The sequence below is a fragment of the Dasypus novemcinctus genome, chromosome 13, assembly GCF_030445035.2.
Source record: "Dasypus novemcinctus isolate mDasNov1 chromosome 13, mDasNov1.1.hap2, whole genome shotgun sequence".
Lineage (NCBI taxonomy): Eukaryota > Metazoa > Chordata > Mammalia > Cingulata > Dasypodidae > Dasypus > Dasypus novemcinctus.
This window is the reverse complement of record NC_080685.1, coordinates 97,211,395-97,224,248: the sequence shown is the minus strand read 5'-3', so window position 1 is coordinate 97,224,248 and position 12,854 is coordinate 97,211,395.

Genomic DNA, 12,854 nt, shown 5'->3' with positions numbered 1-12,854 from the left:
TATCCCTTAGGCTTTAGAGCTTGCCGTTATACAAGAGCTTCCCAGACATTTCACTGGAAACTCAAAACGACCTTGCAAAGTAGACTTGGACATTCCCATTTTACAGAGGAGATATCGGAGGCTCAGAGCAGGGACATGAGGGACATTGTCAAGGCACTTAGCCAGTGCCGTATGAACTTAACCTGGCTCCTAAAGGTAAGGCTTTCTTGTAATACATTCGCCACGAGCACATATTGTGAAAAGTTTTTATTTTCTCTATATCCATCTCTTCTATGAAAATTTGAGGAGCACATAGAGCATGGAGTTTGGAGCCAAATAGACCAGAATTCCAAACCTAGCTCATTCACTTTTAGTTTGGCAAAGAGAAAGCTACTTAACTGCCCTAAGCTTCAATTACTCATCAGTAAAAGGAGATAATATTAGCTACCTTGGGGATCAACTACTCAGGTGTGCCTAGGAGCCGGGCAGGAAAGCTATAGGACAGAGGCCTGGTTGGTAGTCACGGGGGGAGGGGGTGGCGATCAGGGGGAGGAATTCTACGGGAGCAGCCACTGCTTGGCTCCAGCCTCTTGTGGCCTGGCCTCCTGTTTTTCAACAAGAGCCAGAAACCCAGATTCCAAATCTTTTCATTTGTGAGCCAAATTAACCACTCTTTGGAGGGATAGGACCCGTGGGCATGAGTTTGGGACTCCAGATCCACCTCACCGTGATCTTGTGAGAACTAAGAAGATGACGTTTTGATTCCTCTCCTGCTCCCCGTACAATACCCTCCTCTGGTTGCCTGCTTGTGCCTGCCTTCTCATTACACCCACCACATAATACAAGTCATTTGTCTTTAAAAAGTTCAATCTCCTTTCATCAGTGTCCAGTATGCACACATGCAGGGGTGCTCAGGGCCCCTCGTACTTTCATTGTACTTCCCTCCCCGGTCCTTTCCCCACAACTGAATAAAGCAGTCCATTTGTTGCAAGAATGATACCCAAACTTTAAATATCATGGAATCAGAAGCTGAGATGGATAGTGACTCTTTAGTGTGTTGGGAAATGGGAACCCCATAAATCTAGGGGACTTTAGTTGGGATCAATAATATGTTCCCAGTGTCTCTTGTCAATCAAAGACACCCGTGGGCAGGGTGTCTGAGAGAACAAAGAAAGACGCTGGTCTGATGGAGGAGACATCCCTTCCCGAAGGATTTTGAAGGTAGACAAGAAAAACAGGAGATAATGTGCACATAAAACAAATGTGAAATCCTTGAAATGATAAATTTTTTTTTTTACGATTTACTTTATTTCTCTCCCCTTCCTCCCTGTTGTCTGCTCTCTTGTGTCCATTCGCTTCACTGTGTGTTCTTCTGTGTCTGCTTGCATTCTCGGTGGCACCAGGAATCTGTGTCTCTTTTTGTTCCATCATCTTGCTGCATCAGCTCTCTGTGTGTGTGACGCCCCTCCTGGGCAGGCTGCGCTTTTTCCACACAGGGCAGCTCTCCTTGCAGGGCACACTCATTGCGCATGGGGCTCCCCTACACGGGGGACACCCCTGTGTGGCAGGGCACTCCTTGCACGTGGTAGGGCAGCATGTGGGCCAGCTCACCACATGGGCTGGGAGGCCCTGGGTTTGAACCCTGGACCTCCTGTATGGTAGGTGGACACTCTATCAGTTGAGTCACATCTACTTCCCGATAACTAACATTTAAGTCATTTTCATATGCTTTATACAGTGCTGGGTGCTTTCTCTCTATTAACCCATTTAATCAGTAGCCCTGTTTAGTAGATGAGGAAACTCATCTATTCAACAACTTGTCCAAGATTGCAAAACTCTTCAGTTGGGAGAAATGGTATTTGAACCTAGAGAGTCTGATTCTGGTGCTCTTTGTCACTACACCAACCTGTCCCTCAAAGAAATGGCTGGGTGTGAATTAAAAAAAAAAAGCAGTTTCAAGAAGGAGACCTATTTTAGCAGTTTTTAAATTGTTGGGCATTAAATTCTGCATTAGATTTAACACTGTCTTGTTATGAACAGAAGTCAGTCTGCAAACTAAATTTGCTTACAAAATACAGGAAGGACTGGACTTAGGCTAAAATTTACACAGAAGAAAAGGGTTAACCCGTCTGTCTGCCCTAAGGTTGCCCTAGACTTGAGAGAGTTGTGGCTTTCAGTTGTTAAATTGTTGGAAAAATTGGTAGGGCAGGAAACCGCTGTCCTGGCTGTCGAGGCAAACATGGAGCTGATAGAGAGGTGAGGCTGCCCCCTACTGGAACAGTGGGCGGATGCATTATCTTCCTCAGGCAGCTTTTCTGTACTAGACTGGACCAATCTAGTGGGTTAGAGCAGGGTGAAAAGGTCATATCTAGAAACCAGTCATCACCTAGACATCAGTAAGATCAGACAAGGAAGAAAAACCCATTCCTCGGGCGTTAGATTGCACCCCTAACTTCCATTGCAAGTTACAATGAAAAGTCTGCCCATGATGGAACCACGTGTGGCAAGTGTGATGTAGCAGCAAACCACTCCCAGGCAAAAAGCAAAACCTCAGGGCCCCACAGAATGCTCACTTGCTCACTAGGTACTGCACTGAGAGAATAAATGAATGGATCCCTAGGTGGGTTTTTTTTTTTTCCTGTTTTTAATTTCCTGAGCCACTGATATGTGATCCCTTTGCTTCCATTGAATAATTTTTGTCCCAATTCTGCCTATCAGTGCGCTGACATGCATGATAAGAAAGGCAGGACCACGGGGGGCTTTCTCCCAGGAGCAATGTAAATTAAAAGACCAGCCACCCTCCTCTTCCAAAGGCGTCTACCTGTGTGCAGCCAGCAGCTGCTGCTTTAGCTTAGGAGTTCAAGAAAGACCCGTGTTTCTTACGTTCTGCCTTCCTTCACTCTATTCTTATCTGCTCTATGTAGGTTCAGTACCAAATTGAAAAAAGTAGACCTACCCTGTGCCTGTGGCCATATGTTCGATGTTTGCTCCAAGGGGTCGCCCACCCCATACGCACACAGAGAGAGACATAAACAAACGCCATCTCTGTTCATGGTTTTATTGTCTGAGAATCAGCCTTTTGGTTGGGGAAGTAAGATTTTTATCGTTTTAAAGTAAGGTTTGCTCTCTTTATTTACATGTCTAGGGAAAAGTGGATTCTGTCCGTTTTGACAATTCCTTTAATAAGATTCATGCATGCCACTCCCGTCAGTGTTTCGAAAGACATTTTAATGTATTAATTCTGCCTAGTCACTGTAAAGCATTAAAATATAGATTTTTAAAATTGTTTTTAGGCTTAGGAATGATAAAGTAAGATCATAGGTTTGATTGGTACAATTTGATTTTGTTCAGTTCTGTAATAGGTTGGTAACAAGGAAGACCATTCATTCAGTTTATCTTCATTTTGAGAAATGTGCCTGCTCTATAAGGAGAGATTCCAAACAGTAGTTTTGTAACCCTGATTAGTCCATCGTGTCCATTTCACAGAAGACAAGACAAAAGTATTAGGGAGGAAAGGCACAAGCTCAGGGAGGACCCAGCCCATCCTGGGCAAAATTGGCAAAGTTCACGTAGCTTTGACTCTGACCCCACCTCAGTCTCCCATGACCTTGCCCCGCTATGCTCCGACGTCCCAGGTCATCTTCTGTGGGCACAATGAGGACCCACATTGTGGTAGACCATCCGAGGCTACCTTATCCATTTAGAGCCCCTCGTGTTCCATACCTGCTCTTTTTTCATAAACATCTTACTGAGTTATGCTTTCAGTACCAAAATATTCGCCCAAACAATGAGCTCTAGTAAATGTATACCACTGTGCAACCATAACAACAATTAAAATTTTAGAACAAACCCATCAGCCCATAAAGTTGCCTTGTGTGCATTTGCAGCCAGTCTCTACTCTCAGTCCTGGCCTCAGGGAACATCAGATCTGCGCTCTGTCTTTATTAGTTTTGCATTTCCTGGAAAATTTGCATAAATAGTATCATGTAATATGTAGCATTTTGTGTCTAACACCTTTCAGTTGTGTATTTTTGAGGTTCATACATTTTATGACATACATAAATCCTGTTTAATTGTGGTATCGCATTGTATGGATATAGTACATTTTATTTATCCATTCACCAACTGGTGGATATTTGGATTATTTCCATTTGCTGCTATGAAATTTGAATGTGAGTTTTTATGTGTAACCGTACATTTTAATTTCTCTTTAGGTAGATAACTAGGAGTGGAATTACTGGGTCATATTTTACGTGCACAGTTAATTTTTTCTTTTTTTAAAGATTTATTTTTTATTTCTCTCCCCTTCCCTGCCCACCCCCCGCCTCCCTCCCGTTGTCTGCTCTCTGTGTCCATTCACTGTGTGTTCTTCTGTATCTGCTTATATTCTTGTTAGCGACACCAGGAATATGTGTTTCTTTTTGTTGCATCATCTTGCTGCGTCAGCTCTCTGTGTGTGTGGCACAACTCCTGGGCAGGCTACACTTCTTTTGCGCCGGGCAGCTCTCTTTACGGGGCACACTCCTTGCGCATGGGGCTCCCCTATGCAGGGGATACCCCTGTGTGGCACGGCACTCCTTGCACGCATCAGCACTGCGCATGGCCAGCTCCACATGGGTCAAGGAGGCCCAGGATTTGAACCGCGGACCTCCCATGTGGTAGACGGACGCCCTAACCACTGCGCCAAGTCTGCTTCCCTGTCCATTTTAATTGGCTTTTTTTTTTTTTTGGTCTTCTTAAGTTGTGAAGTTTTCTTCATATATATTATGGGTACAAACCCTTTCATATATTTGTTGTGCAAATAATTTCTCATAGTCAATGCTTTGACTTTTTGTTTTGTTTTGTTTTTCTTAATTATAAAAACGTGTTTATTATTTTCAAAAAAGTTTGGAAAATACAGAAAGTCTTTGGAGAAAGATAAAATTCCCCTGAATCATCAGTGACACTTGAAACCTTTTTCTCTGCAGATACATCTTTTGCATATGTATAATACACGTATTTGCATGATAAGCGAAAAGAAGGGAACAAAACTACACTGAACAATTATACTTTAAAAACATATGGAAATGATGCATAAATAGGGATCATATTCCACATGCATCGTGGTTTTTTGGGGTTTTATTTTGTATCATGGTTTTTAATATAACATTATGTAATGAATGTTAAATATCATTTTCCCATGTCATTAAATACTACCCAGGAACCTGATTTTTAACAGCTACATATTTCCTTGTGTGAATATCCTATCATTTAATTTTTATGTTGATTGCTTTTTATCATAAATAAAACCAGTGAATATCTTCTACATAAATTTTTTTTAAATTATTGTGGTAACATATATACAACATAAAATTTCTCTTTTTAACTACTTTCAAGCATACAATTCAGTAGTATTACTTACAGTCACAATGTTGTTCTAGTCTTACCACCATCCATAACCAAAACTTTTCCATCACTCCCAAACAGAACCCTGAACCCATTAAGCATTAACTCCTAATTCTCCCTCCTCTTCATCCCGTGTTACCTGTAATCTACTTTCTGTCTCTATGAATTTGCATATTTTTGTTATTTCATGTAAGTGAAATCATTCAATATTTACCCTTGTGTGTCTGGCTTATTGTACTCAAAATGATGTCTTCAAGGTTCATTCATGTTGTCACATATATCAGAAATGCATTCTTTTTTTTGGCTGAATAATATTCCATTATATGTTTATACCATATTTTGTATATCCATTCATCAGTTGATGGACACTTGGGTTGCTTCCACCTTTTGCCTATTGTGACCAAGGCTGCTAAGGAACATTGGAATACAGATATCTGTCCAAGTGCCTGTTTTTAATTTGTTTACCTAGCAGGGGGATTTGAAGGTGATGTGGTAATTCTGAACTTAACTTTCTGAGGAACCACCAAACTGATTTCCATGGTGGTTTCACCATTTTTTGTTCCCATCAACAATGGATAAGGGCTCTGATTTTTTCATATACTTACTAACATTTATTTTCCATTTTAAAAATAATAACCATACTAATGGTGCAAAGTGATATCTCATTGTGATCTTTTTTAAAAAAATTATTGTAGTAGCATATAAACAGCTCAAAATTTCCCATTTTAACCACTTTTAGGTGTACATTTCAGTAGTATTGATTACATTTACGATATTGTGCTATCATCACCAGTATCCATTACCCCAACTTCTTCCTCACCTTAGACAGAAACTCTGCACCTATTAAGCAATAACTTCATCCCCCACCTTCTGGTAAATTATAATCTACCATCTGGCTCTATGATATTTACTTCCCACATGTATTTCATATAAGTGAGATTATACAGTATTTTCTGTGTCTGACTTATTACACAGAACATGATGTCTTCAAGGTTCATACGTGTTGTACTACGTGTCAGAACATCATTCCTTTTTACAGCTGAGTAATATTCCGTTGTGTGTATATACAACATTTTGTTTATCCATTCAACTGTTGACAGACACTTTTGGCTATTTTGAATAATGCTGCTATAAATATTGATGTATAAATATCTGTTTGAATCCCTGCTTTCAGTTATTTTGTGCATACTGGGTCATACAATAATTCTATTTCCAACATTCTGAGGAACTACCAAACTGACTATTTATATTTCTTCTTTGGAGAAATATCTATGCAAATCCTTGGCCCATATTATAATTGGGTTGTATCTTCTTTGGGGAAATATCTATTCAAATCCTTGGCCCATTTTTTGATTGAGTTCTTTGTCTTTTGGTCACTGAGTTGTAGGAATTCTCTTTATATGTCTATATTAAATCCTTATGAGGTATATGGTTTCCATATATTTTCTCTCATTTTGCAGGTTGTTTTACAATTTCTTGATGTCTTTTCATTTTCTTTTTCTTTTTTTTACAAATCAATTTCATTGTATATATTAATAAAGCATAAATCTATCCAAAGTATGCAATCAATGGTATTTGGTATAATCACATAGTTGTGCATTCATCACTTCAGTCATCATTAGAATATTTTCATTATTCTAATAATAATAAACAAAAACAAATAAACAAACAAAACTCATCTCTCAATCTCTCTATGCTCCCCTGCCATACATAGCTGCTATTCTGTTTCCATCTCTCTAGTTTATTTGTGTTTATATTTTGTAAAAAGTCTTATATATGCAATATCACCCATATTATTATTTCACAGGAGGTTTCAGTATGTTATACAGTCCCATGTTACCTTTTTTTAGCTTTCCTTCTATCAGTATGCATGATCATAGACTTTCCCTTTCAACCACTGTCATACCCATATAATAGCTCTGCTAGTTACAAACATTGTGATGTTCTTTCCCCATTACTATTCATTACCAAGGATTTACAAACAACCTTTTTTACCAGTTCTGCACAGATTTACCCTCAGCTGTCCATTCTCTACCCTCATTCTATTTTCTGGTGACCTATATTCTAATTATTAACTCCATGAGCTTACACAATACATTTAGTTCATAACAGTGCAATCATACCTTATTTGTCCTTTTGTGTCTGGCTTGCTTCACTCAACATAATGTCCACCAGGTTCATCCATGTTGTCATACGCTTCACAACTTCATTTCTTCTTAAAACTGCATAATATTCCATTGTGTGTATACACCACAGTTTATCCGTTCATCTGTTGATGGACACCTGGGTTGTTTCCATCTTTTGGCAATAGTGAATAACGCTGCTATGAACATCGGTGTGCAGATGTCTGTTTTGTCACTGCTCTCAGTTTTTCTGGGTAATGGCATTGCTGCCTCACATGACAGGTCTATATTCAACTTCCTTAGGAACTGCCAAACAGTTCTCCACAGTGGCTATACCATTCTACATTTGCACTAAGCATTCCTATCTTTCCACATCCTCTCCAACAATTGTAGTTTTCCAACTTCTTAAAAGTAGCCATGCTAATAGGTGTGAAATGATACCTCATTGTAGTTTTGATTTGCATTTCCCTAATCACTAGTGATGTTGAACATTTTTTCATGTGTTTCTTCACCATTTGTATTTCTTCTTTGGAAAATTGTCATTTTAAGTCTTTGGCACATTTTAAGATTGGGTAGTTTTTCTTTCCATTGTTGCATTTACTAATCTCTTTATATATCCTGAATATTAAACCCCTATTGGATATATGATTACCAAATACTTTCTTCCATTGAGTCGCCTTCCTTTTCATCCTTTTGACAAAGTCCTTTGAGATGCAAAAGGGTTTAATGTATTTATTTATTTTTTTAGGTACCAGGACTGGGGATTGAACCCAGGACCTCATACATGGGAAACTGAAGCCATAGCCAGTTCTCAAACCTGAGCCACATCTGCTCCCCTGAGATGGTCTTTTCATTTGTTTTGCTTGTTGTTTTTTGTTTGTTTTGTTTTTAGGAGACACTGGGAATTGAACCTGCGACCTCCCATGTGGAAAGCAGGCACTCAACTGTTTGAGCCACATTTACTTCCCAAAAAGTGCTTAATTTGCAGGTGGTTCTATTTCTCTGTTTTTTCATTTGTTGCTCATGCTTTGGATGTAAGGTGTAAGTAACTGTTGCCTACTATAAGATCTTGAAGATGTTTTACTACTATTACTTCTATAAGTTTTATGGTTGCCGCTTTTATATTAAGGTCCTCAATCCATTTTTAGTTAATTTTTATTTTTATAAAGTATGAGATAGGGATCCTCTTTCTTTCTTTTGGACATGGATATCTGGTTCTCCAGTACTATTTGTTGAATCCACTGTTCTAGACTAGCTGGATGGGCTTAACAGCCTTGTCAAAAATCACGTGACGGACAACCAGCAAGATGGTGGCAGAGTAGGGAGCTCCTAGAGTCAGCTCTTGCTACAGGGCAGTTAGCAAACACCCAGAGCTATCTGAGTTAGCTGAAGCACCTGTTTGGGGGCTGCAGGAGGCCAGAAGGGCATCCTGCACATCCATGAAGGAATGGAAGGAGGAGATACCTGTCTGCAGAGAAGACTTGTAAGTAGAGCACTTCATGCCCCGAGGCCGGTGCCCATCCTCCACTGGAGGCACAAGCCGCCTCAGGAGCTGTTCACGGCTGGAATTGAAAGCTCCACTTCCCAAAAACGGGGGTGGAAGAGATGGTTGGGCACCAACTTCAGCTGCTGATGAGTAAATTCAGTGGGCTAAAGTGTAATCCTGAGAACAGCTAAAGCTTGAGCCTGTCCAAGTAGAAAGAGGCTGGAGCCTCCACAGTAACTCCGCACCTGGCACGAGGGGAAGCGGGGCGGACTAAAAATCCTAGTGCTGGTCAGGACCGGCTTCTTTCCATCCAGGTCAGATTGCAGGTCTACCCTGAGCCCCAGTGCCACCTCCGACAGGGAGGAAGCTGCAGGGACCTGCGCCAGCCTCTCCGGGAAATTGCCAGCCAAGCCACAGAGGCCGGTGACTGTCCTACTCTGGTGGTGTGAGCTGCCTCAGGAGCTGTTCTGTGACTGGAATTGGAAGCTCCATTTCCCAAAAACAGGGGAGGAGGAGGCGATTGGCTGCCGATTTCGGCTACTGATTGGTAGACTCGGATGGCTAAGGAATAACCCAAGGAACAGCGGGGGTGTGAATCTGCCCAAGTTGGAAAGGAAAAAGGCCTGTGGCCGCCATTTTGACTCTGCCTGCAGCCTGAGGGGAAGCCACGCTGACCACATATCACAGTGACAGTAGGAACCGGGTTCTTTCATCCAGATCAGCCTGCAGCCCTAGCCTAGACTTCAGCCCCACCTCTGGCAGGGAAGAGGCTGGCTAGCTCTGCACTATCCAGGTTATATTGGGTACCTTTGGCTGCCACAAACTGAATAATCTAAAGGCTACCAGGGCAACTGTGGTCATCTTGGACCCACAATGCATAGATTGCTGCCCACACCTGCAGCTCCATCCTGCCCCAGGCAGGGGAGAAAGGGGCGTGAAGCTTCTTCAGTATCTCTGGACAACCACAGTCTAGGCCTGCATGACTTGGATTATTCCACACCACTGTGACTCTGTCCCTACCTCTGAGAAAGGAGAAAGTTGGGACAAGTTTCATCAGTCCCCAGGGCAATAAAGGCAGCTTGAGCCTCCACAGTTTATAGTACCAATTACAAACTTGGCTCTTACTGCACAACCAGCAAGGTAGAAAGGGCAGGAAGCCCTAAATTAAAGAGAAAAACTGCACCCAGAATAAATACTCCAGTAAGCCAGATGCCAAGACACTAACCAAAAATTACAGGCCACAACAAGAAACAGGAAGATATGGCCCAGTTAAAGGAACAAGATAAACCTCCAGATGACATAAAGGAGTTGAAACAACTAGTCATAGATGTTCAAACAAATCTCCTTAATAAATTCAATGAGATGGCTTAAGAAATTAAGGATATTAAGATGAGCACAGAGAAGAATTGGAAAGCATGCATAGAAAAATAGCAGATCTTATGGGTATGAAAGGTGCAATAAATGAAATTTTTAAAAAATTGGAATCATATAATAGCAGATTTGAGGCGGCAGAAGAAAGGATTGGTGAGCTTGAAGAAATAGCCTCTGAAAGTGAACATACAAAAGAACAGATGAAGAAACAATGGAAAAACTTGAACAACGTCTCAGAAAACTAAACAATAACAAGAGATGTGCAAACATATATGTCATGACTGTCCCAGAAGGAGAAGAGAAGGGAAAAGGAGCAGAAGGAATATTTAAAGAAATAATGTTAGAAAATTTCTCAACCCTATTGAAGGACATAGATATCCATGTACAAGAAGCACAATGTACTCCCATATGAAAAAATCTGAATAGACCAACTCCAAGACACATACTAATCAAAATGTCAAATGCCAAAGACAAGGAGAGAATTCTGAGAGCAGCAAGAGAAAAGCAATGCATAACATATAAGGGATACCCAATAAGATTAAGTGCTGATTTCTCACCAGAAACCATGGAGGCAAGAAGACAGTGGTCTGATATATTTAAGATACCACGAGAAAAAAACTTCTAGCCAAGAATTTTATATCCAGCAAGACTGCCTTTCAAAAATGAGGGCAAGATTAGAATATTCACAGATAAACAAAAACTGAGAGAATTTCTAAGCAAGAGACCAGATTTTTAGGAAATACAAAAGGGTATACTACTCTGGACTGATAATATGACACCCAGGCCCAGAGCCTCAACAGACTTCAGCTCCTACACTTTGACTTATTGGACTTACTCCACTCAGCTAACATGGAGTTGAAGAAGGTCAACCACCACAACATGGAGCCTAGAGTGTCTACAACTAGAAGTGGGAAGAGTGCATCCAGTACCCATGTGCAATCTAAGCCCTCACTTGACATAGGTGTGCAATGGACACAACCAATCCAATGTCCACAGAGAAAATGTGGAATGGGTGTGGGAACGGTAGCCATGGGGGCTGCTGGGTGTGGGGAACGGGAGGAAGAGATGAGATGTGGAGGTGTTTTCGGGACGTGGAGTTGTCCTGGATAGTGCTTCACGGACAATTACAGGACACTGTAGATCCCCCCAGGGCCCACTGGATGGAACGTGAGAGAGTCTGGGCTATGATGTGGACCATTGACTATGGGGTGCAGTGATGCTCAGAGATGAACTTACCAGGTGCAATGGATGTATCATGATGATGGGAGAGAGTGTTGCTGTGGGGGGAGTGGGGGGCGGGGGCGGTGGGGTTGAATGGGACCTCATATATATTTTTTAATGTAATTTAAAAAAATAATAATAAATAAATATTAAAAAAAAAAAAAAAAAAAAAAAGGGTATGCTAAAGCCTGAAAAGAAAAGACAGGAGAGAGGAGCCTGGACGAGAGTCTAGAAATGAAGATTATATCAATAAAAGTAACTAAAAGTGTCAAAAGAGTGGTGAAAATAAAGTATGACAGATAAAACTCAAATAGTCAGGAATAAACTTAACCAATGATGTAAAGCACTTGTATTCAGAAAACTGCAACCCAATGTTAAAAGAAATCCAAAAGTCCTAAATAAGTGGAAGAACATTCCATGCTCATGGATTGGAAGACTAAATATCATTAAGATGTCAGTTCTACTCACATTGATATGCAGATTCAATGCAACCCTGATAAAAATTCCACCAGCATTAAAAAAAAATTGAAAACACAATTATCAAATTTATTTGGAAGGGTAAGGGGTCCTGAAAAGGCAGAAACATCATAAACGGAAACGCCAACACTCATCTCCGGACTTTACATCATATTGTCAAGCTACAGTGGTAAAAACAGCATGATACTGGCATAAAGACAGATACATAGACCAATGGAACCAAATTGATGGCTCAGAAACAGATTCTCACATGTACAGTCAAGTGATTTTTGACTAGCCTGTCAAACCCACACAGTTCAGGCAAAAAAGTCCATTCAGCCAAATGGTGCTGAAACAACTGGATATCCATAGCCAAAAGAAGGAAAGAGGACCCTTATCTCACACCTTATCCAAAAATTAACTAAAAATGGATCAAAAACCTAAAAATAAAAGCAAGAACCATAAAACTTCTAGAAGAAATTGTAGGAAAATATCTTCAAGGAAAATATCTTCTAGAAGAAATTGTAGGAAAATATCTTCAATTAATAGATTATTAATGGAGATAAGAGAAGGATTTGAGATAGACTACTGATATTTAATGTATGTAGAAGTTTTAATTAGCTTTACTGTAAAAGTATGGAAATATATAGAATGGATGGTAACAAATAGTGAGTAATAGCTAGTTTATAAATGGGGATGTGGCTGAAAATGATAGTCCAGGGATGTAAATGCCAATTGACAGAATGCTAGAGTATATCTAGGAACTGAATAGCACAGTAAACCAAGAGGTGAATGAGAATTGTGGTTAATGGTAAAGATGCAAGAGTTCCCTT